General features: G+C 44.3%; 1 protein-coding gene across 1 annotated transcript in view; it reads left to right on the plus strand.

The window, feature by feature from the left end:
- Positions 1 to 24694, plus strand: part of LOC146788758 (vomeronasal type-2 receptor 26-like) — a 327656-nt gene that overhangs the window by 195060 nt on the left and 107902 nt on the right. The window lies entirely within an intron of this gene.

Genomic DNA, 24694 nt, shown 5'->3' on the forward strand with positions numbered 1-24694 from the left:
GTACGTATGCGGGGGAAAAACGTGTGACAATTGAAGTTGTGCGTCACATTGTCTGGGTTCGGAATCAGTGACATCGTCGTGTGTTACTATTAGAGACATATTTTCGGTATAAAAGGAGTGCGTATGGTAGCGAAGGTTATCTTTGAAACTCTGGTCTTAAGTCCCAGGGATCCGTAAGGTTTGCCGTTAAAGCTTATCGCTGGAGAAGTTATAGGTATTCTCTGAGCTTGTTTGAAGGACTGGGCAGAGGTAAGCGCTGCTTGGTTAACGTGTGTTATAATTCTGTAGTGGGACAGACTGTTCGCTGTTCTCGGGAAAGGCAGGATTCTGTGTGGTTGTGCTATATTTTTCTGGTGTGAAAGTGCGTGAATGTATGAGCATTTAGTTGATTGTAAGACTCTTTGGAGCAGTCCTAGAGGAAACAGTTAATGGATGCATGTTAGAAGGGCAGAGTAGAGGGACGTGCTACTGTGTCAACGAGAGTAGTTATTCCGTAGTGGAGCAGAGGTAAGCGCTGTTCTAGAGAAAAGCGGGATTCTTGTGAGAAAGAATTTTCTTTACTATTCTGTGGTTAACGAAGCAGACAATGGAGATGTTTATATGTTGTAACTAATAGATTTTGTAGAATTTGAAACGAAGTCTACTGAGAAGGCTTTGTCAAGGAGGGGTAGACGAGTGACAGGAGACAGAGCAGAAGCGACTGCAGCGACCACTGACGTCAGAGACAGACCGCGCTGTGATTGGGTAGTGGATCAGAACAGTGCTCGCGCTGGGATTGGTGCGTTAGTGTGAGCCGCGCAGGGATTGGAAGGAGTACAGGGTGACGTAGACGCTCCAGGATTGGTGCGTTGGTGTGAGTCGCGCTGTTATTGGACAAAAATATTGTACAGTTGCGGAAGGGACTAGAGAATATTGGTAAACGTTAAAATGTATTACCAACCTGAGGAAAAGAAGAAGAAATCCTTGTTCGGTAAAATTAAAAGGTGGTTCGACAAGGATAAAAACATAATAACTAGAGAAGGTGAATTGCTACCTCCAACGAGAACTCCTGCATCCTTCATGGTTGCGAAATATGGGTATCATACCTGTATTTGGTTAGATAACTGGGCTAAGTATACTAAAGAGGATGGTGTCTTAGCGTTCCTGGAACAAGGTTCATTTAATTTGGCCGTGTTGAGAAATGTACGGGAAAAAATGATGTGTCTAGAGCCTAGACCAAGGCCGACACAGTTCGAGGCGTTGGTGGAATGGGAAGATGAGGTGCATGAGCGAGAAAAGCAGAGGAGTGGAGGCAATTATAGGTATATGTTCGGGAGGAAATATGATCGTGAAACTCATCATGATCGAATGAGGAGATGGCGAGATGCTAGTATGTCAGAGGGATTATATCCTATGAGGAGAGTTGACGAGAAGGAAGAGAGGAAGGGTACAGAAAGGGTGCCTGATGCAGAAGTGAGAAGGTATGGGGCTAATGATTACGAGGATGAGGTCTTGGATGACATGATTTACAAGAGACCACCTCCGTATAGACCAGAACCAGAAGAGAGCACGCCAGTTGCTACTCCAATAAGAGATACTTTGCGAATTGTGAAAACTGAGGTTATGACACCTGATCTGAAAAGTGATAGCTCTTTCACTGAAAGGGAAAGAGAGAGAGAGAGGGAGAGAGAGAATCGAGTCAGTGACGAGAAAACAAGAGAATTAGCCAGAACCACATCTGAGCTGACTGAGAAAATTAGAGAGCTGATGAAAAATCTGGAACCTGTTACAGTGCCTGTAACAATAGGTCCGGTTGTGCCTATTTTTGATAAACAGAGAATGGGTGAAAATGGTTTGACAGTTCCTTATGTTGGAAATGGTTTGGTTGGTACTTGCACTTTGGAGGAATCAGGAATGAGAACGGGAGGAAATAATTTGAGACAGTCAAGACATGACACATGTAGTGGAGGATCAGATGTACAGCCTAATTCAGGATTGAATACTGGTTGTTTGGGAGGAACGATTTTGGAACCACAGAAAATGGTGGAACAAGTGGGTGCAGTGAAAAAGTCTACTGAAATAACAGCTGAAGATTTGAATGATTGGTTGAAAGTTCTTCAAAAGAAGGATAAAGATTCACAGGCAATTGATGTAGCCAGGTTGCGCATAGAATTGGAGGAGCTTATTGCAGGAACAATTCCTACAGATATATTGAAAAACCATCACGATGGAGAGTTGTTATTCATGTGCAAGAGTATCACCTGGAGGGCAAAGAGTACACATGACAGGTTAAGAGCAATAGCGAGTGAACAAGGAGTTGACATGGATAAGGTGAAAGCTTTGCAGAAGCCTTACAGGGTGGATTTCTCCGACAAGGATATTGAGAATCTAAATGGTGCTGGCAGAACAGGACAGATTAAAGAAATGATTGCCTTATTACGAAAATGGGGTGATGTGGAAAAGTGGAAGGATAGATTGTACAAGAAAAGGGAAGATTCAGTGGATAGGACTTACTCAGCTTTTCCCATGAGAGAAAAAGAAAAAACAGTGGATGCTTATCCTATGAGAGAGATTCCTGGAGGAGGATATGTACATGTCCCATGGACTAGACAGGATATTTTGTCATTTACGAATGATTTTCCTCGACTGAGAGAAAAGCCCGTCGAGTGGTATAGGCAGGTAGACAGGTTTGTGAAATTGTCAAAAGTGCTGTGGATTGACCTGAATAGTCTGTTTGATATAATTGTTCCAGCAGACTTGTGGGCAGAGTGTAAAATAGTTGTAGATTGGCCTGCAAAGGAGTATCCAAGAGATCCGAAAACAGGAGCACCAGACCCAGAGGTTATGAAGAAATATGATCAGGTTATTGTGTTCCTGAAAAATAAAGTACCCCCGAAAGAGACAGACTGGGTTAAGATAGATCGAACACATCAGGAAGCAAAATAATCAGTTCATGCTTTTTACGAAAGGCTGATACTGGCTTTTAAACAGTTTGGTGGAGATGAACACCTGGGTGATAAGGATTTGAGTCATTTTGTATACAGATTTGTATATGGCTTGAGACCTGAAATCAGTGAAAGAATACGTGAGCATACAGTTGATTGGCAGAGTAAAAAGATTGATGAAATCTTGAGACATGCAAAGTACTTCAGTGATGAGATTGAAGCAAAACAAAGAAAGCTGAAAGAAAAGGCAATGTGGGCACAGGTGAAAGTTGCTGAAAGACAAGAAGCACAGTTGGTGGAACAGGCAAATAATCCAGGAAATAGGCCCAGATATGCAGGAAAAGGAAAGGAGAATCTAGAAGAAGCAAAGAAGAAGTTCCCTTGTCACAACTGTGGACAATTGTGGCATTGGAGATCCGAGTGTACCAATCCACCATTAGTGAGTAATGAGAATAAAACCTTGAATCAACAGGTGCAGAACGAGGGGTGTAATCATCAGCAGCAACAGCAGAAGGTTGTCCGACAGCAGAGTCAAGAGCCAAAACCGCCCTTGCCGCAGAATAGAGGGTGCCAAAAGTATAACCAGGACTCAGGATTCTACAATGATGAGCAGGTAAACAAACCGAGACGTTCAAACCCGGTACAGCAGTACTGGTTAAAGAATGAGGGGAGTGAGTCTGAAGGGGACTATTGACGGTGCCGAAGAGAGGAGGAAGAGTGCATACTTGGTGCAACTCTAGAAATAGACCAGGCAGGACCATTTGTAGATGGGAAAATAAATGGGGAAAGTGTTACTTTTTTGGTAGACACGGGAGCGCCGAGATCAACTGTCAGGTCAGCAGATATTAGAAATCTTCCTCTCTCGGACGAAGCAATCCAAGTGGTTGGTGTAGCCAATACACAGATTAAGACTCGTCTTACCGAACCAGTAAGGGTAAGAATAGGGAAATTTTCAGACATGCACAGGTTTGTAGTCTGTGACACTAGTCCAGTGAACTTGTTAGGTAGGGACCTATTGTGCAAGATGAATTGTACAATTTTTTGTACTCCGGATGGAATAGCTTTTGAAACACCAGATGAGGATGTTTTGTACCGGATGACTCTAGAGATAATAGAGAGAGTGAGATTGTTGGTACATATGCAGTGTTTAACCCAGATGATTTGCCTCAGGAGTTGAGACACACAGTGAAAACAGCAGTTTGGGATTTTACTGGAGAAGATGTGGGATTGATGAATAATGTAGATCCAGTGAAGATTTCAGTGAAAGAGGGGATCGTTTATCCTAATATTCCTCAGTACAGATTGACACCAGAAATAATTGAGGGAATAACTCCTATAATTGACAAGATGATTCAACAGGGTGTTTTGAGAGAGTTACTGAGTAGCCCGTGTAATTCACCGATAATGGGGCTGAAGAAACCTAATGGAAAGTTCAGGATTGTACAAGATTTGAGAAAGGTTAACAAAATTGTGGTGGCATGTTGTCCCATTGTGACAAATCCGTCAGTGATTTTGTATCAGATTCCTCATGATGCTGAGTGGTACACAGTGATTGATTTGTGTCATGCTTTCTTTTCAATTCCATTGCATCATGATAGCCAGCCGATTTTTGCATTTCGGTTTGGACAGCGTATTTTAGCATGGTGTCGTATCCCACAGGGGTATACAGAGAGTCCTTCGATATTCAATCAGTTATTGAAGAAATCATTGGAGAGTTTGATCATGCCTGAAAGCTCAGTACAAGTGCAGTACATCGATGACCTACTTGTGGCATCGAAGACACGTGAAGCTTGTGAAGTAGATACCATAGCTTTACTGAATCATCTGGCAGATGGAGGATTAAAGGTATCTCCAGCCAAATTGCAATTTTGCAAGAAAGAGGTGCATTATCTTGGACATAATATTGAAAAGGGTCTGAGAAAGGTGACCGATGACAGGATCAAAATTATCAGAGGATTGAGAGCCCCAATGACCCAGAGAGAGGTGGGGATGTTTCTGGGGATGGTGGGTTATTGTCGTCAGTGGATAAGTAATTTCTCCCTGATAGCAAAGCCACTGATTACATTGACTAAGAGTGAGGTGAGAGACCCATTGGAACTGGATGGAGAACAAATGGCAGCATTTGAGGAGTTGAAGAGCAGAATGTGTGAAGCCCCTGCTTTGGGAATGTCAGACTATGAGAAAGAGTTTGAGTTGTATTGCAGTGAGAGAAATGGGTGTGCACTTTCAGTGTTAATTCAGAAGCATGGACAACTGAGAAGGCCAATTGTGTACTTCTCATCGACACTTGACCCCGTAGCTGTGGGTTTGCCAGGTTGTCTGAAAGCAGTAGCTGCTACATGTAGAAGTTTGGAAAAGAGTGAGGGCATAATAATGGGATATCCTGTAAGGGTATTCGTACCTCATGATGTGGCTATTCTTTTGACAAGAAGCAGGACTCAGTACATGTAACATAGTCGATTGACTAAATATGAGAAAATCATTCTGGGAGCATCAAATGTGACTCTTGAGAGATGTGTGAATGTAAATCCAGCAACGTTGTTACCAGATGCCGACAATGTGAATGTGGGAGATGATGTTGATCATGATTGTTTGGATGTGCTTGACTACTGCACAAAACCAAGACCAGACATAAGAGATTTGCCATTGCCTGAGAGTGATCATGTGTTGTTTGTGGATGGATCATGTTTGAGAACTGATGATGGTGTGCTAAGTGCAGAAAATGCGGTGTGCAAGGTTTCAGAAGTTATGGAAGCTTCGCCTCGTAAGATCTGCTCAAGTGGCTGAATTAGTGGCATTGACAAAAGCTTGCAAAATTGGGAAGAATCTGAGAGTGACTGTGATGACTGATAGTCAGTACGGATTTGGAGTCGTTCTTGATTTTAGCCAACTTTGGCTACAGAGAGGTTTCTTGACGTCGAGTGGGATTCCAATAAAGAATGCTGAAGTGATTGGAAAGTTGCTTGAGGCGATACAGCTGCCTAAATAACTAGCAGTTGTGAAGTGTGCTGCTCATGGACAAGGAGATGATTTTGTTACTCTTGGTAATCGTTTTGCCAATGACATAGCACAGTATTGTGCAAAGAACAATCATTCGATTAATAGGGCACGAGAAAGGGAGATGTCTTTTTGTTCTGTGATGTTTACTAATGTCCTAGAAACGTGGGATGAAGTGAAACAGTTGCAGGATGAGGCAGGAGATGAGGAAATGAGAGATTGGATTAAGGCAGGTTGTGCCCCAAGAGAGATAGATCATGTTTGGATCTATAGAGATGGTAGACCAGTCATGCCCAATTCCATGTTGTCGACAATGGCAAGAATGTATCATGGCCAGGAACATCTGGGGAGGGATGCGATGATTAGGTCCTTTAAACAAACCTGGTACAATGCAAAGTTCAGGTTAATTGCAGAGAGCATCTGTCAGAGATGTTTGATTTGTCAGCAGTTCAATACTGGGAAAAAGACAGTGGTGAGCCTAGGAACAATAGGCAGAGAAGGAGGTCCTTTTACCAGAATGCAAATAGATTTTATTGAAATGCCTCAAGTGAACAGATTGAGGTATGTTCTAGTGGTAGTCTGTTTGTTCTCAAGATGGGTGGAGGCCTATCCGACCAGGAGGAATGATGGAATAACAGTTGCAAACTTACTGTTAAGAGAGTTGATTCCTAGGTATGGGTTCCCAGTGACAATTGAGTCTGATAGAGGTGGACACTTCTACAATGAGCTCATGGGTTTAATTTGTGAAGCGTTAAGCATACAGCAGAAGCTACATTGTGCATACAGACCAGAGGCTTCTGGCGTCGTTGAACAGATGAACGGCACAATAAAAAACCGAATTGGTAAGATGTGTTTAGCCACTGGAATGAAATGGCCTGATGTCTTGCCTCTAGTGCTGATGACTATTAGGTCTACTCCAGATAGAACCACAGGGTTGAGTCCGCACGAAATATTAATGGGACGTGCGATGAGACATGCATTTGTGCCTGTCAACAAGTTGATGACAATAACTGATGACATGATTTTGGATTACTGTAAAGGCCTGGCTGACGCCGTTCATTCTGTGTTTCACCAGGTTGGAGAAGACGCTACTACACTTGAGAAGAAGCAAGCCCATGAGCTGAGTCCAGGGGACTGGGTGAGGATTAAGGTGCAGAGAAGAAGAAATTGCTTGGTTCCAAGGTGGGGAAGGCCAAGACAAGTTATTCTGACTACGACGACTGCAGTGAAGTGTGCTGGTGTGAAGAACTGGGTGCATGCAAGTCATACTCTGAGAGTTCCGAACCCAAAGGATGGGACTGGTAAAGAGTATTTTGAAGAGTCAGATTCCAGTGATGATGCAGAAACTGAACCAGTGAGAAGAAAAAAGAATCCTGAAAGGGGTGAAGGAGAAAGAGAGTCAGGTGATTCTTTTTTCTTTCCGAGAGAGGCTTCAAGAGAAACATTGGGAGTCTCAGAGGAGAGATCGGATTCTGTAAGAGTGCCTGAAGTTCCAACAAGCAGTGGAGAAGAAAGAAGAGAAAAGAGCAATTCCACAGAGACTACACCTGAATCAGATGAAGAGGTTGAAAATCCACTTGAGATTACACCTGAAGAAGCAGGGTCAGAAGAAGTTAGAGAGGGACAGTTTGCGGAAGACCCCCGAGGAGGTGTAGGGAACATTCCTGATAAGCTAGGTGAAGGGACAAGTAGACAGCAAGAAGATTGCGTGTCGGGGACCCGAGGAGGGACAGAAATAGGGAAATCTCAATCAGTGGTGGAAAAGACTGTGGAGCGAAATAAATCTGTTGAAGAACAAGAGGCAAATGAAACAGAATCAGATGAGAGTGAAAATGAGAAATCAGAGGGTCGAGTTCTGAGAAAGAGAACTTGGATTGGAGAAAGAAATAATAAAGAAGTGAGACCAAAGAGGGTTGTAAGAGGAGATCTTTGGCCTAACAGGATAAAGAGGCTGAGGTACAGACTGACACGAGCAAATTCATCGAAAGCTGAACAGGTGAACGAGGTGTCAAGTCAGAATCAAGCAAAAGGTGAAAAACAAAAGGTCTCAAAAGAACCAGAAGAGATCAAGAGAATCAGAAAACCTAACCAGAAGTATAGGTCACCGGAATGGACGTATGTGGCACTGTCTGAAGGTGAAGAGGCAGAAAGTCAAGGAAATCCAGAGGGGACCATACGTGAAGTGGTTGAGGAGAAAACTGTTGGAATCCTGAAAGTTATCTTGACTGACATTGGAGAAGAGTCGGATGCTCATTATGTTGTTGAAGATCTGATACAATTTGATGTTGCTGAAGAAGAAGTGAAAAGTGATGAAAATCCAAATTGAGTGAACTAAAGGAGTCACTTGGAGAAAAGTGAAAAGAAGAAAATCTGAAATTAGCTGTTTGAAATAATCTAGTGTTCTAGTGTTTCAGTAGTGGAGTAGAAGAGGCTAAGTCAAAAGACACAGCCAAAGTAGTAAAATGGCTAACACAGAGAATAATCAAAGTAGATGTGCCTTCTTGAAAAGATGGTGTAGAATGTGCTGCTGCTGTACTGGATTATTAATGCTATTATGGGGTGTACTAGCTTTACTAGTTACTTTTAGAGTTACAGTAGGTACTTTTGGAATACATACTGAGAATGTGACTAATGTAGAGAAGAGTTCACAGAAAGTAGTTCCAACTAGAATTAGTAACATTTACATACAATAAGATAGGTCAATTAATGATTTTTCTAGCAATGTTTTTTCAAAGTTGTTATACGAATACGTAAAGACAATGGAAGTTAGGGATTGCTACGTTTGTATGCAATTACCTGCATCCGTTTCAGAAGGTGTTATTTATCACCATTTACCAGCTACGTATGGGATTTCATGTAGTGTGTTAAGTAGTGTTTTTTATTTGTTAGGGAAAATAGATTATGAGATGTCTAACAAGGATAACATTTTTGGGCAATTGCCTATGAACAAAAAGCTGAATCCAGCTAAAGAAGCTAACATTTTTGGTGAGATTTTTATTGAGAAAGAAGAATTAACATTAGATTACATTTTTAGAAAACATTTAACTTGCGGTTTAAAAGAAGAAGAAAAAGCTTTCCTGGACATGGTAGAGGAAAGGAGAATGAGCATGCATGAAAAGGCAGGGAAATATAAAATGAGTGAGACAATTTGGGATATTGAGATGGGAAAGGAATTGAGGAATGGGGCCAGTCCAACTTTGGCTTTAGATGCACCACAGAAGGGTAAACTATGCATTACCAGAAAGAAATCCCAATATGATAGGTATTTTGTTGGGACTAGTGAGTGTCATGATACATACTTCATTGCAACAGGATGGGTTTTAAAGGTGGAGAAGATCCAGTTTTCCCAGGAGTGTATTATGTTTGTGGGAACAAGGCTTATTACAAGTTGCCTGACCATTGGTATGGCACGTGTTATGTGGGCCTGGTCTTTCCAAAGATTTTTCATATAGATAGGATAGAAGATGTAGAACACATTAATTTACTAACACGTTTTAAGAGAGAAACTTGGTCAGAAATCGTAGGTGATATTTTTGGAGCTTTAATTCCAGCAGTGGGAATTTCTTTAAATGCATATGGAATTCGGAAACTGTCAACAGTGGTGGATCGCTTATCGGCAAGTACCGCTGGAGGGTTTCTTTTGGTAAATACGGAGATGATTGCCGTACGTGCCATGTCTATGCAAAATCGACTTGCCCTTGATATTCTATTGGCCAAGGAGGGTGGAGTTTGTGGAATGCTGAAAGTTCAACATTGTTGCACTTACATTCCTGACGAAAGTAAAGATCTGAAGGTTTATATCAAAAATATTACTGATTTGCATGAGGAATTAGTACCACTGGAAGCTGAAAGTATCTGGACTATAATAGCTAATAAGATAGTTGCTGTTAAGGGTTTTATTGCTAAGATAGGTAGTACAATTATTGGTAGAATATTATTTCCATTGACATGCGTAATTGTTGCTTTACTGATACTAAGATTGGGGTGTTTGTGTTGTAAAAACAGGAGAGGGAAAAAGATAATAATTAGAGGAAATGCTGAAAAGAAACAAAAGAGGTCAAGGAGAGACCCACAAGAAATAGAATTAGAAGAATTGAGGGAGAGTGTTTACTTGGAGTCGAAGAGTGATGATGTGAGGGAGTCTGGTGTTTAATGTTGTGACATAAAAGACATTTTCAATTTCTCCTAAACTTGGGACAAATTTTTTTTTTTTTTTTTTGGGTTGGTTTTTGTGGTGATAATATATCACCAAAGGGGGGATTGCTGGAGCAGAGTTTTCTGTTGAAAATTTATTGAGTTTTAAGCTCCAGTTTTGTTTATATGTTTTGATTAAAATTTCTAATTTATAATCACTAATTATTTGTTTTGTTAAAAGTCTTGATTAACCAACATTACTAATGAGAGAAACTACACGTGGGAATGCATATATGTTGCTTAATAATATGTGCAATTTAATTATATGAGTGTCGCAAAAGTGCTATTTGTTTCGAGTTTGCGCTTTTAAAATAACGTGTGCTAATGCTTCTTTGTGTTGCAGACGGCTAAGTAATTACATACACATAAGGGTATTAGTGGGAATTAACACTGTATAATCATTATGATGTGGTAACATTGTTTTGTGTTTCTTTTAATTAAGATGGTCCGTTTTGGCCTAAATCAAGATGGCTGCTATTTACAGCCTGCGCTCGAGTGATTGAATTTTGACGAGAGGCCTTGCTGAACATGGTTGAAAGTCACCTGACCACAGCTTCTGTCTGATTTAAAAGTTTCCGTGAGGACAGCAGCTCCGGGCATGCTTCCAATTGCCCTTGGAAAAGAATAAAGCCACAATGAACTACGATAAACCTGTGGTGGCTTCGCTATGGTACCAAGGAAGAGCATTCATAAATGTATCGCTTGCAAACTCGAGTTTCCTTCTTCCGTGTTTTTATTTTTGTGATTTTTTCTGAGCGGAGGTTTTCTAAATGTTACCAAGTGACATCCTTTCCTGCTTGCTCCGCTCAGCGGCTCAACGGACATTCAGAATTTATTTGTTACTTTTTTCCGCTAGTTTTATTATAAATAATGTTAGACTAGGGAGGGTCTAAGGCCACTTCTTCCTGAACCCATGCTCGTGAGGATCGATGCCGATCGTGAGGACGGCGACTCGGGAGACTTTACTGAGAGACCTGTCCTGACCCATTTAGCTAGAATAGGTAATTATGAGAATAATGATCTTGCTATTGATTGACTTTCATTGAACTAATTTAGATAAAAATGATCTTTGTTTGAATATCAGTGTCGGTGGTTATTTCTTTGTCATTTATTGAGTTTCAAATGTATTTCCTATGTTTAAAATCATGACTCAGGACAATATCTTTATGGTCGCATTGACCTCGCTTTAGATGCAGATTGGTTTAGGTTCCTCTCCTATATTCAGTGTGGATAGAGTAATAGTATTAATTTCAGTGTGATGGGCCCTAGCGTATGATCAGTGTATGTGCGTGCAACTGTGGATTTACTCTGTCCGTGGATGTAGGGAGAATTTATATGCGCCGATCTGCAGCAGTACCGCTCCAATATTGTACTCACTTTAGGGAGGTAATGATTGTCTAATTTTTTTATACAGACTTCATAGTCATTTAACCCCCTGCTTTCAACAGCCGAGAGATCAGGTAAATGATCAAAAACATCTTGCCCCTCCGAACCAAGACAGTGTAAGAGGAGAGCAGTTTTCCTCTCCGTCCCAAGATTATTACCACAGACTTTAGCATAACGCTCAAAAACCTTCTTCCACTTCTTCCACCTGATAGTGGGTTCACCAGGCTCTGACAAAAAGAAGGGAGGAGCAGTCACATTCTGCATGGTTATTGCCTGTGAAAGAATATTTACAAGCAAAACTTAACACAGGATTGTGTATTAGTATACCTCCCACACCAACTGCAAAATTAAGCTCAATTAACTAATATATAACACTAAAGCAGTATGTTCACCCAGTCACTGAGAAATAAAACATTTAACCCCTTCGCTGCTAGGCCTTTTCCCCTCCTGTGCTAAGCCTTTTTTGGGCTATTTGGGGTAGTGCCCGCTTATGCCCCTGTAACTTTTTGACCACATTAGGTATTCACGCCAAATTTGCGTCCTTTTCTTCCAACATCATGGGGATTCTAAAGGTACCCAGGGTTTGTGGATTCTCCTAAAGGGTTCCCAGAAATTAGCCAAAATACAGCAAAATTTTGGTTTTTTTGTGAAAAATGGGGAAAAGTGGCTGCAAATGAAAGCGTCTGGGTTTTTTCTCTGCAAATGATATCAAAAAAAGGGTTTGTGGGGCTGAAATCACAATTTCTCTAGCTTTTAGGGAATGACAGTTTTTTGTCAGAAATCCAACATTTTTTACACAGTTTTGACATTTTTCTGGGACATACCCTATTTTTGCTATTTTTTGTGCTTTGAACCTCCTTCCAGATAATGGTAGAAATGGGTAGAAAAGCAATAATGGATCCATTTCTGAAAAGTAGACAAAATTCTGAATTCAGCAAGGGGTCATTTGTGTAGATCCATCAAGGTTTCTTTATAGAAACTTACAGGTAAATATAGGAAACATTAAAAATTTGTTGAAAAAAGCAGCCTTTTGAGTCAACGTTTTCACCTGTAACTTCTTCGAATTATGACATCTCTTTGAAAGCAATGTACCGTTACATCCGGTGGACCTTCCTGGTTGTGGGGATATATAGGACTTGTAGGTTCACCAAGAGCCCAACGAACCCAGAGTAAAAAATTGAGCAGCATTTTGTAATATTTTTTTTTTTGTTCCGGGTATATAGCAATTATTGTGGGAAAATGTATACATGGAAAAATCGGTATGAAAGACACCTATGTATTTCTGAAATGGGAACAAATTACAGAGTTTAGAAACAGTGCATATTTGCACATTTTCGAAATTGGGAATACTCATACTTGCATGACAATTATTGGTCATTTTTCAAAATGACTTTTTTTTTACACAATGTCTTTCATTTGGAAGGGAGACATGCATCAAAAATCAATAGGTAATAACAGTTGCTTTACAAATCTGAACTACCCTAAGTCTCCCGATAAAAATGGTACCTCACTTGTGTGGGTAGGCATAGTGCCCACGACAGGAAGTGGCTCAAAACCTAAGGTGAACGCACCACATTTTCACACTGAAAATTTACACTTTTTTTGCGAAGAGTCTAGCTGTAGTTTTTGAACCCTAGCCCTGCCGGCACCAAGGGAAACCTAGCAAACCTATACATTTTTGTAAACTAGACACCCAGGGGAATCCAGGATGGGGTGACTTGACTGCCTCCCACCATGGTCTGTTACCCAGAATCCCTTGCAAACGTAAAAAAATAACAAAAAAAACACATTTTCCCCACATTTCTGGGATGGAAAGTTCTGGAATCTGCGTGGATCCACAAATTTCCACCCACCCTGCGTTCCCCAAAGTCCTACGAGAAAAATGGTACCTCACTTGTGCGGGTCGGCCTAGTGCCCGCGACAGGAAACGGCACAAAACACAACGTGGTCACACCTCAATTTTGCAGTGAAAAATGACCCTTTTTTGGCAAAGTGACTAGCTGTAGTTTTTGAACCCTAGCCCTGCCAGCACCTAGGGAAACCTACCAAACCTATACATTTTTGAAAACTAGACACCCAGGGGAATCCAGGATGGGGTGACTTGACTGCCTCCCATCAAGGTCTGTTACCGAGAATCCCTTGCAAACGTAAAAAAATGACAAAAAAAACACATTTTCCCCACATTTCTGGGATGGAAAGTTCTGGAATCTGCGTGGATCCACAAATTTCCACCCACCCCGCGTTCCCCAAAGTCCTACAAGAAAAATGGTACCTCACTTGTGCGGGTCGGCCTAGTGCCCGCGACAGGAAATGGTGCAAAACGCAACGTGGTCACACCTATATTTTTCAGTGAAAAATGACCCTTTGTTGGCAAAGTGACTAGCTGTAGTTTTTGAACCCTAGCCCTGCCGGCACCTTGGGAAACCTAGCAAACCTATACATTTTTGAAAACTAGACACCCAGGGGAATCCAGGATGGGGTGACTTGACTGCCTCCCACCATGGTCTGTTACCCAGAGTCCCTTGCAAACATAAAAAAATGACAAAAAAAACACATTTTCCCCACATTTCTGGGCTGGAAAGTTCTGGAATCTGCGTGGATCCACAAATTTCCATGCACCCCGCGTTCCCCCAATTCCTACGAGAAAAATGTTATCTCACTTGTGCGGGTCGGCCTAGTGCCCGCGACAGGAAACGGCGCAAAACGCAACGTGGTCACACCTCAATTTTGCAGTGAAAAATGACCCTTTTTTGGCAAAGTGACTAGCTGTAGTTTTTGAACCCTAGCCCTGCCGGCACCTTGGGAAACCTAGCAAACCTATACATTTTTGAAAACTAGACACCCAGGGGAATTCAGGATGGGGTGACTTGACTGCCTCCCACCATGGTCTGTTACCCAGAATCCCTTGCAAACGTAAAAAAATGACAAAAAAAACACATTTTCCCTACATTTCTGGGATGGAAAGTTCTGGAATCTGCGTGGATCCACAAATTTCCACCCACCCCGCGTTCCCCAAAGTCCTACGAGAAAAATGGTACCTCACTTGTGTGGGTCGGCCTAGTGCCCGTGACAGGAAACGGCGCAAAACGCAACGTGGTCACACCTCAATTTTGCAGTGAAAAATTACCCTTTTTTGGCAAAGTGACTAGCTGTAGTTTTTGAACCCTACCTGCACCTAGGGAAACCTAGCAAACCTATACATTTTTTAAAACTAGACACCCAGGGGAATCCAGGAAGGGGTGACTTGACTGCCTCCCACCATGGTCTGTTACCCAGAATCCCTTGCAAACTTAAAAAAATGACAAAAAAAACACATTTGCCCCACATTTCTGGGATGGAAAGTTCTGGAATCTGCTTGGATCCACAAATTTCCACCCACCCTGCGTTCCCCAAAGTCCTACGAGAAAATGGTACCTCACTTGTGCGGGTCGGCCTAGTGCCTGGGACAGGACACGGCGCAAAACGCAACGTGGTCAAACCTCAATTTTGCAGTGAAAAATGACCCTTTTTTGGCAAAGTGACTAGCTGTAGTTTTTGAACCCTAGCCCTGCCGGCACCTAGGGAAACCTAGAAAACCTATACATTTTTGAAAACTAGACACCCAGGGGAATCCAGGATGGGGTGACTTGACTGCCTCCCACCATGGTCTGTTACCCAGAATCCCTTGCAAAAGTAAAAAAATCACAAAAAAAACACATTTTCCCCACATTTCTGGGATGGGAAGTTCTGGAATCTGCGTGGATCCACAAATGTCCACCCACCCCGCGTTCCCCAAAGTCCTACGAGAAAAATGGTACCTCACTTGTGCGGGTCGGCCTAGTGCCCGCGACAGGAAACGGCGCAAAACGCAACGTGGTCACACCTCAATTTTGCAGTGAAAAATGACCCTTTTTTGGCAAAGTGACTAGCTGTAGTTTTTGAACCCTAGCCCTGCCGGCACTTAGGGAAACCTAGCAAACCTATACATTTTTTTGAAAACTAGACACCCAGGGAAATCCAGGATGGGGTGACTTGACTGCCTCCTACCATGGTCTGTTACCCAGAATCCCTTGCAAACGTAAAAAAATCACAAAAAAACACATTTTCCCCACATTTCTGGGATGGAAAGTCCTGGAATCTGCGTGGATCCACAAATTTCCACCCACCCCGTGTTCCCCAAAGTCCTACGAGAAAAATGGTACCTCACTTGTGCGGGTCGGCCTAGTGCCCGAAACAGGAAACGGCGCAAAACGCAACGTGGTCACACCTCAATTTTGCAGTGAAAAATGACCCTTTTTTGGCAAAGTGACTAGCTGTAGTTTTTGAACCCTAGTTCTGCCGGCACATAGGGAAACCTACCAAACCCACACATTTCTGAAAATTAGACACCCGGCGGCTTCCAGGGAGGTATGGCTTGCGTGGATCCCCCAACGTTTCCTTACCCAGAATCCCCTGCAAACCTCAATTTTTATTGAAAACATCACAATGTCGCCTCACTACGTTTGGGGCCCTTGCCTGCCGCGGGTACTTGGGCCTCCCACACAAGTGAGGCACCATTTTTACTGGGAGACCTGGGGGAACGCTGGGTGGTGGTAAATTTGTGTGAGCCCGGTGATGCCACAACTTTCCCACCCCAAAATGTGTGAAAAAAGTGATTTTTTCAGCAAAAATTGAGGTTTGCAGGGGATTCTGGGTAAGGAAACGTTGGGGGATCCACGCAAGCCATACCTCTCTGGAAGCCGCCGGGTGTCTAGTTTTCAGAAATGTGTGGGTTTGGTAGGTTTCCCTAGATGGCCGCCGAGCACCGGGTCAAAAACCAAAGTGACCCCCCTTGCAAAACCAGGTGTTTTGCAATAGGCCATTTTGATGTCGCCTCACTACGTTTTGGGCCCTTGCCTGCCGCGGGTACTTGGGCCTCCCACACAAGTGAGGCACTATTTTTACCAGGAGACCTGGGGGAACGCTGGGTGGTGGTAAATTTGTGTGAGCCCGGTGATGCCACAACTTTCCCACCCCAAAATGTGTGAAAAAAGTGATTTTTTCAGCAAAAATGGAGGTTTGCAGGGGATTCTGGGTAAGGAAACGTTGGGGGATCCATGCAAGCCATACCTCCCTGGAAGCCGCCGGGTGTCTAGTTTTCAGAAATGATTGGGTTTGGTAGGTTTCCCTAGATGGCCGCCGAGCACCGGGTCAAAAACCAAAGTGACCCCCCTTGCAAAACCAGGTGGTTTTGCGATAGGCCATTTTGATGTCGCCTCACTACGTTTTGGGCCCTTGCCTGCCGCGGGTACTTGGGCCTCCCACACAAGTGAGGCACCATTTTTACCGGGAGACCAGGGGGAACGCTGGGTGGTGGTAAATTTGTGTGAGCCCGGTGATGCCACAACTTTCCCACCCCAAAATGTGTGAAAAAAGTGATTTTTTCAGCAAAAATTGAGGTTTGCAGGGGATTCTGGGTAAGGAAACGTTGGGGGATCCACGCAAGCCATACCTCCCTGGAAGCCGCCGGGTGTCTAGTTTTCAGAAATGTGTGGGTTTGGTAGGTTTCCCTAGATGGCCGCCGAGCACCGGGCCAAAAACCAAAGTGACCCCCCTTGCAAAACCAGATTAACTATTGTTACTACAGCGTGAGAATTTTGGAATAATATTGCAAAGAAAATGTGGCAGACTTTTGAGGTTTACAGGACATTGGGGATAAAAAATCTTTTTCAATTCATAAGAGAGACATCACCATGAACTCCCATGGGTTTTCGACAATATCTACAGTTGGTGGGTTATTCTTGCATGAAAAGTGTACCTTGGCAGAGAAACTAAATACAAAGATTCCTGCACAACCATCTATTCCTCAAACACACACACATACTGGTTGGATTTGGCACGAGGGCGGGTCATGGTTCAGTGTATTAAATTTTATTAACAAGAGATTTCACAAAAATGAAATGCACTGTCAATAATTAAATTCACAAAAAACCAAACCAATGACTCGCAGCTCGTGAGCTGTAAAGATACATCAAGGCACCAACCACTTTACAGGCCATTCACACACCTTTCATACGTGATACAAACAAGACCATTCGCACCACCAGGCACAAAAGCAACACATTTCATAATTCACCAAAAAGGGACAAGGTACACCCTGCTTCAGAAAGACAAATATTACTGCACAGCCATCTAATCCGCAAGCACACACACATACTGGTTGGAGTTGGCACGAGGGTGAGTGATGGTTCAGTAGATACAATTGTATTAGCAAGTGATTTCACAGAAATGAAATGCACTGGCAATAATTGAAAGGGCGAGAAACTGAACCATTGACTCACAGCTCGTGAGCTGTAAAGCCACGACAAGGCACCAACCTCTTTACAGGCCATTCATACACCTTTCATACGTGTCATACAAAACCATTCACACCGCCAGCAGCGGGCCCATCACATAACAAAACTCACACCAGCACACAGTGCCATTCAAGGGCCCATCACTTTTACACGCCCACAATCCAGACACAGCAACTACACAGGCTGATGGATTGCGTGGAGTGGCACTCAGCTAGCAGTGTGTGTAGTGTCCAGCAGAAAGTCACTACTCACACACAGCCAGCTGAGCACCAGTCCACACACACCGCTAGCCAAGCGCCAGTCCACGCACACCGCTAGTCAAGCGCCAGTCCAGGCACACCGCCAGACAAGCTCCAGTCCACGCACACCACCAGCCAAGCTCCAGTCCACGGACACCACCAGCCAAACACCAGTCCGCACACACCACCAGTCCACGCACACCGCCAGCCAAGTACCAGTCCACGAACACCGCCAGCCAAGCACCATTCCACGCACACCGCCAGCCAAGCTCCAGTCCATGCACACCACCAGCCACGCACCAGTCCACGCACACCGCCAGTCCATGCACACCGCCAGTCCACGCACACCGCCAGCCAAGCACCATTCCACGCACATCACCAACCAAGTGCCAGTCCAAACACACCAACAGCCAAGCGCAAGCCTACACACACCGCCATCACATTTAGGATTTTTTTAGAAAAAAATAAAAACACAAACAAATTGCAAATAGATACAAATCTTCTAACAGAAAATCAGCAACTAAATACATTGCACTAACACCAACCTTGAAACAGAATCAAATTTTCCAAAGAATACAGACCAGGCAGTTCACTTTACCACTCATGAATGCTCCCAAAAATTATTTCGCGTGTGGTACGCTCTGAAACAAGCAGGGAGACACAGTGCAGGATGAGAGGGACAGTCGGGGCAGTACATACGACTCTCCTTCCGCGAACCTCTTTGCCAACAGACTCTACATCTCCTACTGGGAAAATCTTTTGCGGGTGTGGGAGGAATGTGATCTGGAAAGTGGCGTTCTTTCAATCTAGCAACATCCTCCACCACTCCAACTCTAGGAACACTTGCCTGTTCCACTACAACAAGGCTGCCTATTACAGACTCCTGAAACTTAGCAAAAGTCATCTTTGACTCAGGGCAAGAATCCTGGAACACAACAAAAGCATTAAACATTGCCAAGTGGAAAAGATGGATAGCCAACTTCTTGTACCAAATGTAAGCCTTACGAAGAGCAGTGTAAGGTTCCAACCTCTGATCTACTCTGTCAACACCACCCATGTGCCTATGATAGTCTAAAATGCACACAGGTTTGCGCGCTTCAGCGACCTTACCCCAAACAGTCACAGGTGCAGTGCTTTCATCATGGATTGTAGTCAGCATGTCGACAGCTCTCCTGTCTGTAAACTTCACAGCAAGAAGCTCCTGGAAACGCAACACACTGCACTGTCCCCGCACAAGCTTTTGACAAACAAGTTCTTTCGGGAAACCTTTACGGTTAGAGCGGATTGTGCCACAAGCAACAGTGTCCACTTTGGCCAATTCCCTGAACAACCGCACACCAGTGTAGAAGTTATCTACATATAAATGGTGGCCTTTGTTAAAAAATCCTCTACCAAGTTCCCAAACAATTTTCTCAGTCACTCCAAAAGTGGACGGACAACCAGGGAGGTTAAACCTAGATTCCTTACCGGTGTACACCCTGAAATTAGAGACATATCCAGTCCTACTGTCACACAGCATATACAGCTTTATTCCATAGCGTGCCCTCTTACTAGGAATGTATTGCCTAAAAACCAAGCGGCCCTTGAACAAAACCAAAGACTCATCCACTGCAATTTCTCTACCACGGGCAAAAATCTCAGAAAATCGATCAACAAAGTGATCAAGGACAGGCCTAATCTTAAAAAGACGGTCACAGTCAGGGTGATCTCGTAGCAACGCTAAACCATTATCAACAAAGTGCATCATTCGAAGCAGAAGCAAATACCTGTCACGACTCATGACTGCCGGAAAAATAGACGTTGCCATCAAGGGACTGCTAGACCAATATGAAGACATTGATGGATTCCTTAGCAAGCCCTCAAAAAAGTTAAACCCAAGAACTTCTTCATCTCTTCAACATTTGTGGGAGTCCACCGGGTAGCTCTAGAGTATGGCTTAAGACTGGCACTGTTGTCCCTCAAAAACTGTTCGGCATACAAATTAGTCTGCTCAACAATCTCTGCCAAAAACACATCGTCCATAAACAACTGAAAAAAATTTACCGGCAAAAAGTTTTCAGTATTCACTCTAGACCCTGGAACACCAGTAAACTCTGGCAATGCCGGCTGCACCATGCCAGGGGCAACCCAGAGGTCATCACTTTCAAAGGGAAGCCTTGCAGCCCCAGCCTGCAGCCCAAATGCCTCTTGCCGCACTACACCAATGGGAAGCCTTGCAGCCGCAGGCTGCAGCCCAGAAGCCTCTTGCCGCACTACACCAACGGGAAGCCTTGCAGCCCCAGGCGGCAGCCCAGATGCCTCTTGCCGCACTATCGGCACATCAGTCTCCTCCTCTAACACAGGCACTTCATCCGCACTAAGAGTATCTTCATCATCTGATGACTCCATACGGAGAGACAACTCACTGCCAGAATCGTCCCCTGCCTCCTCTCCCTCAGATGCAGTCAGTCTCTGAACCATGGTCAGAGGAAGACTCAAACAGCAAACCAACAACCTGCTGAGCAGTAATCCTGCGGCTAGCCATTATACTTACTAAGATAGAAGACTGCACAAACAAGTCCACAACAACCAACAATGTGCAAACCAAGTAAGTAAAGAAATGTGTACCTTTATCACAAAGATCAATGTACTCAAAAACTATACAATCCAATTACAAGAGACAGCTGCACTCACCAGAAACCAACTCTGCAGTGACACAGCAAAAACCAACGATATCAAACTAGAAAGAAGAAAAGAAAACAAATTACTCACAAGACAACAAAATACACATCGAGCACCAATGCAAAAAGTTTTTGACACTCAAAAAACAAACATACTGCTATTATTACACCATTTGCAAAAAAAATTCATGCAGAGAAATCAAACACATTTACATTGTACAAAAAAGAGTCTCTTGCCAAACTACACAAACAGCAGAACCACCAGTAACAACATGGCAAACTGAAAAGAGCAAAAGCCTTCACCTAGAACAAAAAAGTTAAAAAAAACACATTACTATTGCAATTCACAAAAAATATAACAATAAACATTACAACATGCTATGTAACTACCCAAATGGTCAATCGGGTTATGTGCCAGGTGGGGCAGAAAACAGCAGGAAAAAAAAGGCTACTCTGTCCCGGGGCGGGTGGGCCAAATACATATTATAAAAATTGCCCCCTGGAAGCGACACTTGCAAAAGGGGTCACTTCCATTTTTATTTACACTACTTCCCTGGTGTCTAGTGGGCATTTCTGCCCCCCCCCCCCCCGGGGCCAGAAACGGACCGAAAGTGGACCGATCTGCCCCCAGGGGGGGGCAGAAAAGTCTGTGCAAAAATTATTCCCCAAGGGAAGCGACCCTTGCCCAAGGGGCCGCTTCCCATATCAATATAACGACATCCCTGGTGTCTAATGGGCTTTTCTGCCCCCCCCCCCTGGGGGCAGAAACGGACCGAAAGTGGACCGATCTGCCCCCAGGGGGGGCAGAAAATTCTGTGCAAAAATTATCCCCCAGGGAAGCGACCCTTGCCCAAGGGGTCATTTCCCATATCACAATAAATAAATCCCTGGTGGCTAGTGGGCTTTTCTGCCCCCCCTGGGGGCAGAAACGGACCGAAAGTGGACCGATCCCCCAGGGGGGGCAGAAAAGTCAAAGCAAAAAATATCCCCCAGGGAAGCGACCCTTGCCCAAGGGGTCGCTTCCCATACAACAATAAATAAATCCCTGGTGGCTAGTGGGCGTTTCTGCCCCCCTGGGGGCAGAAACGGACCGAAAGTGGACCGATCTGCCCCAGGGGGGGCAGAAAAGTCTGAGCAGAAAATATCCCCCAGGGAAGCGACCCTTGCCCAAGGGGTCGCTTCCCATACAACAATAACTAAATCCCTGGTGGCTAGTGGGCTTTTCTGCCCCCCCTGGGGGCAGAAACGGACCGAAAGTGGACCGATCTGCCCCCAGGGGGGGCAGAAAAGTCTGTTCAAAAAATATCCCCCAAGGAAGCGACCCTTGCCCAAGGGGTCGCTTCCCATACAACAATAAATAAATCCCTGGTGGCTAGTGGGTTTTTCTGCCCCCCCCTGGGGGCAGAAACGGACCGAAAGTGGACCGATCTGCCCCCAGGGGGGGCAGAAAAGTCTTTTCAAAAAATATCCCCCAGGGAAGCGACCCTTGCCCAAGGGGTCACTCCCCAAATGCCGAAATACAAATCCCTGGCGTCTAGTGGGGCATCCCTCCTCCACGATCGCGACGCTGTGCGCGATCGTGGGACAGGAATGCCCAGCATTGAGACATCAGGGGAGAGGAAATACTCTTTCCTCTCCCCCGATGCCTCAAGGCACTGGAATTCCCCCCCCCCCCCCCAGCAAAACCGCAAAAAAACACTCACCCTCCCTGTTGGACGCGCTGGAAGAAATGAATTCCTGCGCGTCCAACGCTTCCTGATGACGCCGGCGCGCGCTGTGCGCGCTGCCGTCATCAGGAAGCGTGGGGGGGCTCGGGGGTGGCAGCGGAAACTCTTCCGCTGTCATCCCCCTCTGTGGGGGCACGATCGATGCCCCAGGGGGGGAGCGCCAGCGCTTCCCCCAGGGGTTGTGCTCATAACGGAGCGGTTCCGTCATGAGCACAGCTCAGCCGATGCTCATGACGGAACCGCTCCGTCATGAGCATCGAAGGGGTTAAAATTCCCCAGTACTAATAATAAGACCTTAAAAATATAATGAAAAACAATTACAGCACATGAACAGTAGATGTCAGCATCACACACCAAAATGATGCACACCTCTAAGTTTAAGCAAACACTTTACATGGAAAGCAACAGAGAGTCCGATATTACAGGACTAAAACCATCCAATTCTGCTCATAAACCGCACAAATGTAGACCTTGCTGAAAATGTTACCATTAAGTCACTGAAATGTACTTGCTGCTTGGCTTCATTAAATTAATACCAAAAACCACTCACTGTCCCGATCCTTCGCAGCAGGCTTGAAAAAAAAAACTCGAAGACTCCACTTCCTCACGCCCGTAACGAAACTGCTTCTTCAAAGTCACAGATATTTCCTCAAGACTCCGTCACCAAGGCTCCCGCAGACACACTAATGACGACGCTGGTCTTCACCGAATCCCTTTGCGGGATTCTACCACGTCATCATTAACAGTAGACAGGCAACAAGTGAGGAGCTCCTCCGGAGGCAGTATGGATCACGTCATTACTCAGAAGCCTCAGCCACAACTTCAAGTACAAGACATGATACACCACCACAGCACCACGAAGCCCCCGCCACTCAAATCAAACGTGAACAAGGTATGCCACGTTGCGCAATACAGTTCGAGAATATTTTAAAACTGTTTTGCCTTGCTTGGACAGCAAACACCAATTTCCGTTTGTTAAAAAAAACAAAAATGAAAAGGGCGAGCCCGTGACGAATTATTTATACCAATTTATACTTTCACGGCAAAAGCTCCCAGCCCCACCATCTTAGAACAATGTACTTTAGCTCCAAAGTCAGAAAATGCCAGATCTTCCATTACAAAAGGGCGAGCCCGTGACGAATATTTGACCCCAAATAATACCTTCACGGCGAAAGCTCCCAGCCCAAAAATGTAAAAACAGAGTACCTTAAGTAAATTGCAAGACAGAGCGTTGTGGTTGTTGGGTCCTTCCTTGGTCCAGCTGCCAACTACGCCAATGTAGGAATCTCCTTAAGACAAAATAAGATTCTTTGACGCAGGAAATTCTTGAAGTATATGCAGGTTTATTCCAAATAATAGGACCCATCCAATCCTACATCCAGCTCCTCAGGACAACAGTTATCTCTCTCCAACTGTCCCATGACCCAGCCCACACCTTCAAACGTACACATTCCTTAACCTAGGTAACAGCTAGAACATTCCTACATCATAATGAGAACCTAGAGAAACCAGATGACACAAGCTAGACATAGCTGTGACAACCAGAATCCCACAGGTATGTTCCGGGGAGAGCCTTGCGCTCCCTGTAAACTAAACTCGCTATTCTCCCCCGCTATAATAAATCCAGCTGGGGTGGTAGGAGTTTTTGCTACTGCGCCATTAAGTCATGGAACAGCCTTCCTCTCCATCTCAGGAACTCAACAGAGCTTTTTGCCTTCAGAAAGGGATTAAAAACTTGGCTATTTACCTAAATGATCCTCCCAGCCAATTGTCATAGCTTCCTCTTTTGGTAGGTAGCGCATAGCGCCAGGACACCTCAGGGTAACAGAGCGCTTTAAAAATGTCAGTAACATCAGTAACATAACTAGAATTGTTTTTTGTGGTGCCATGTAAATCAGCAGTGACGTAGGGTCGGCGCTGATCTAGAGGCACCGGAACTGGTCCCTTACCCTGTCCCTGGCTGTCCTAGCTGTGAGACAACCCAGTCACCTTGTCCATGTCATAGTCATCATGGGAGTACTGTCGGCTCCGAGGGTCGTCAAAATAGTTCCCGCTTTGCCTATTGTATGATGTATCCTCTAACTGCGTTCCCCTTCGGCCTCCTCCTCCTCTTCCACATCCTCTAAACCCTCAACCTCTCATCTCTGCAACAACTCCGGACACTCATTCTGTCAATGTCCCTCCTGCTTACAATATGCACATTGGTTGAGCCCAAGGAGCGCACTTGAAGCACCACCCCTATTAGATCTGGGT

The sequence above is a fragment of the Triturus cristatus genome, chromosome 10 (assembly GCF_964204655.1).
Source record: "Triturus cristatus chromosome 10, aTriCri1.1, whole genome shotgun sequence".
In the NCBI taxonomy this organism is placed as follows: Eukaryota; Metazoa; Chordata; class Amphibia; order Caudata; family Salamandridae; genus Triturus; species Triturus cristatus.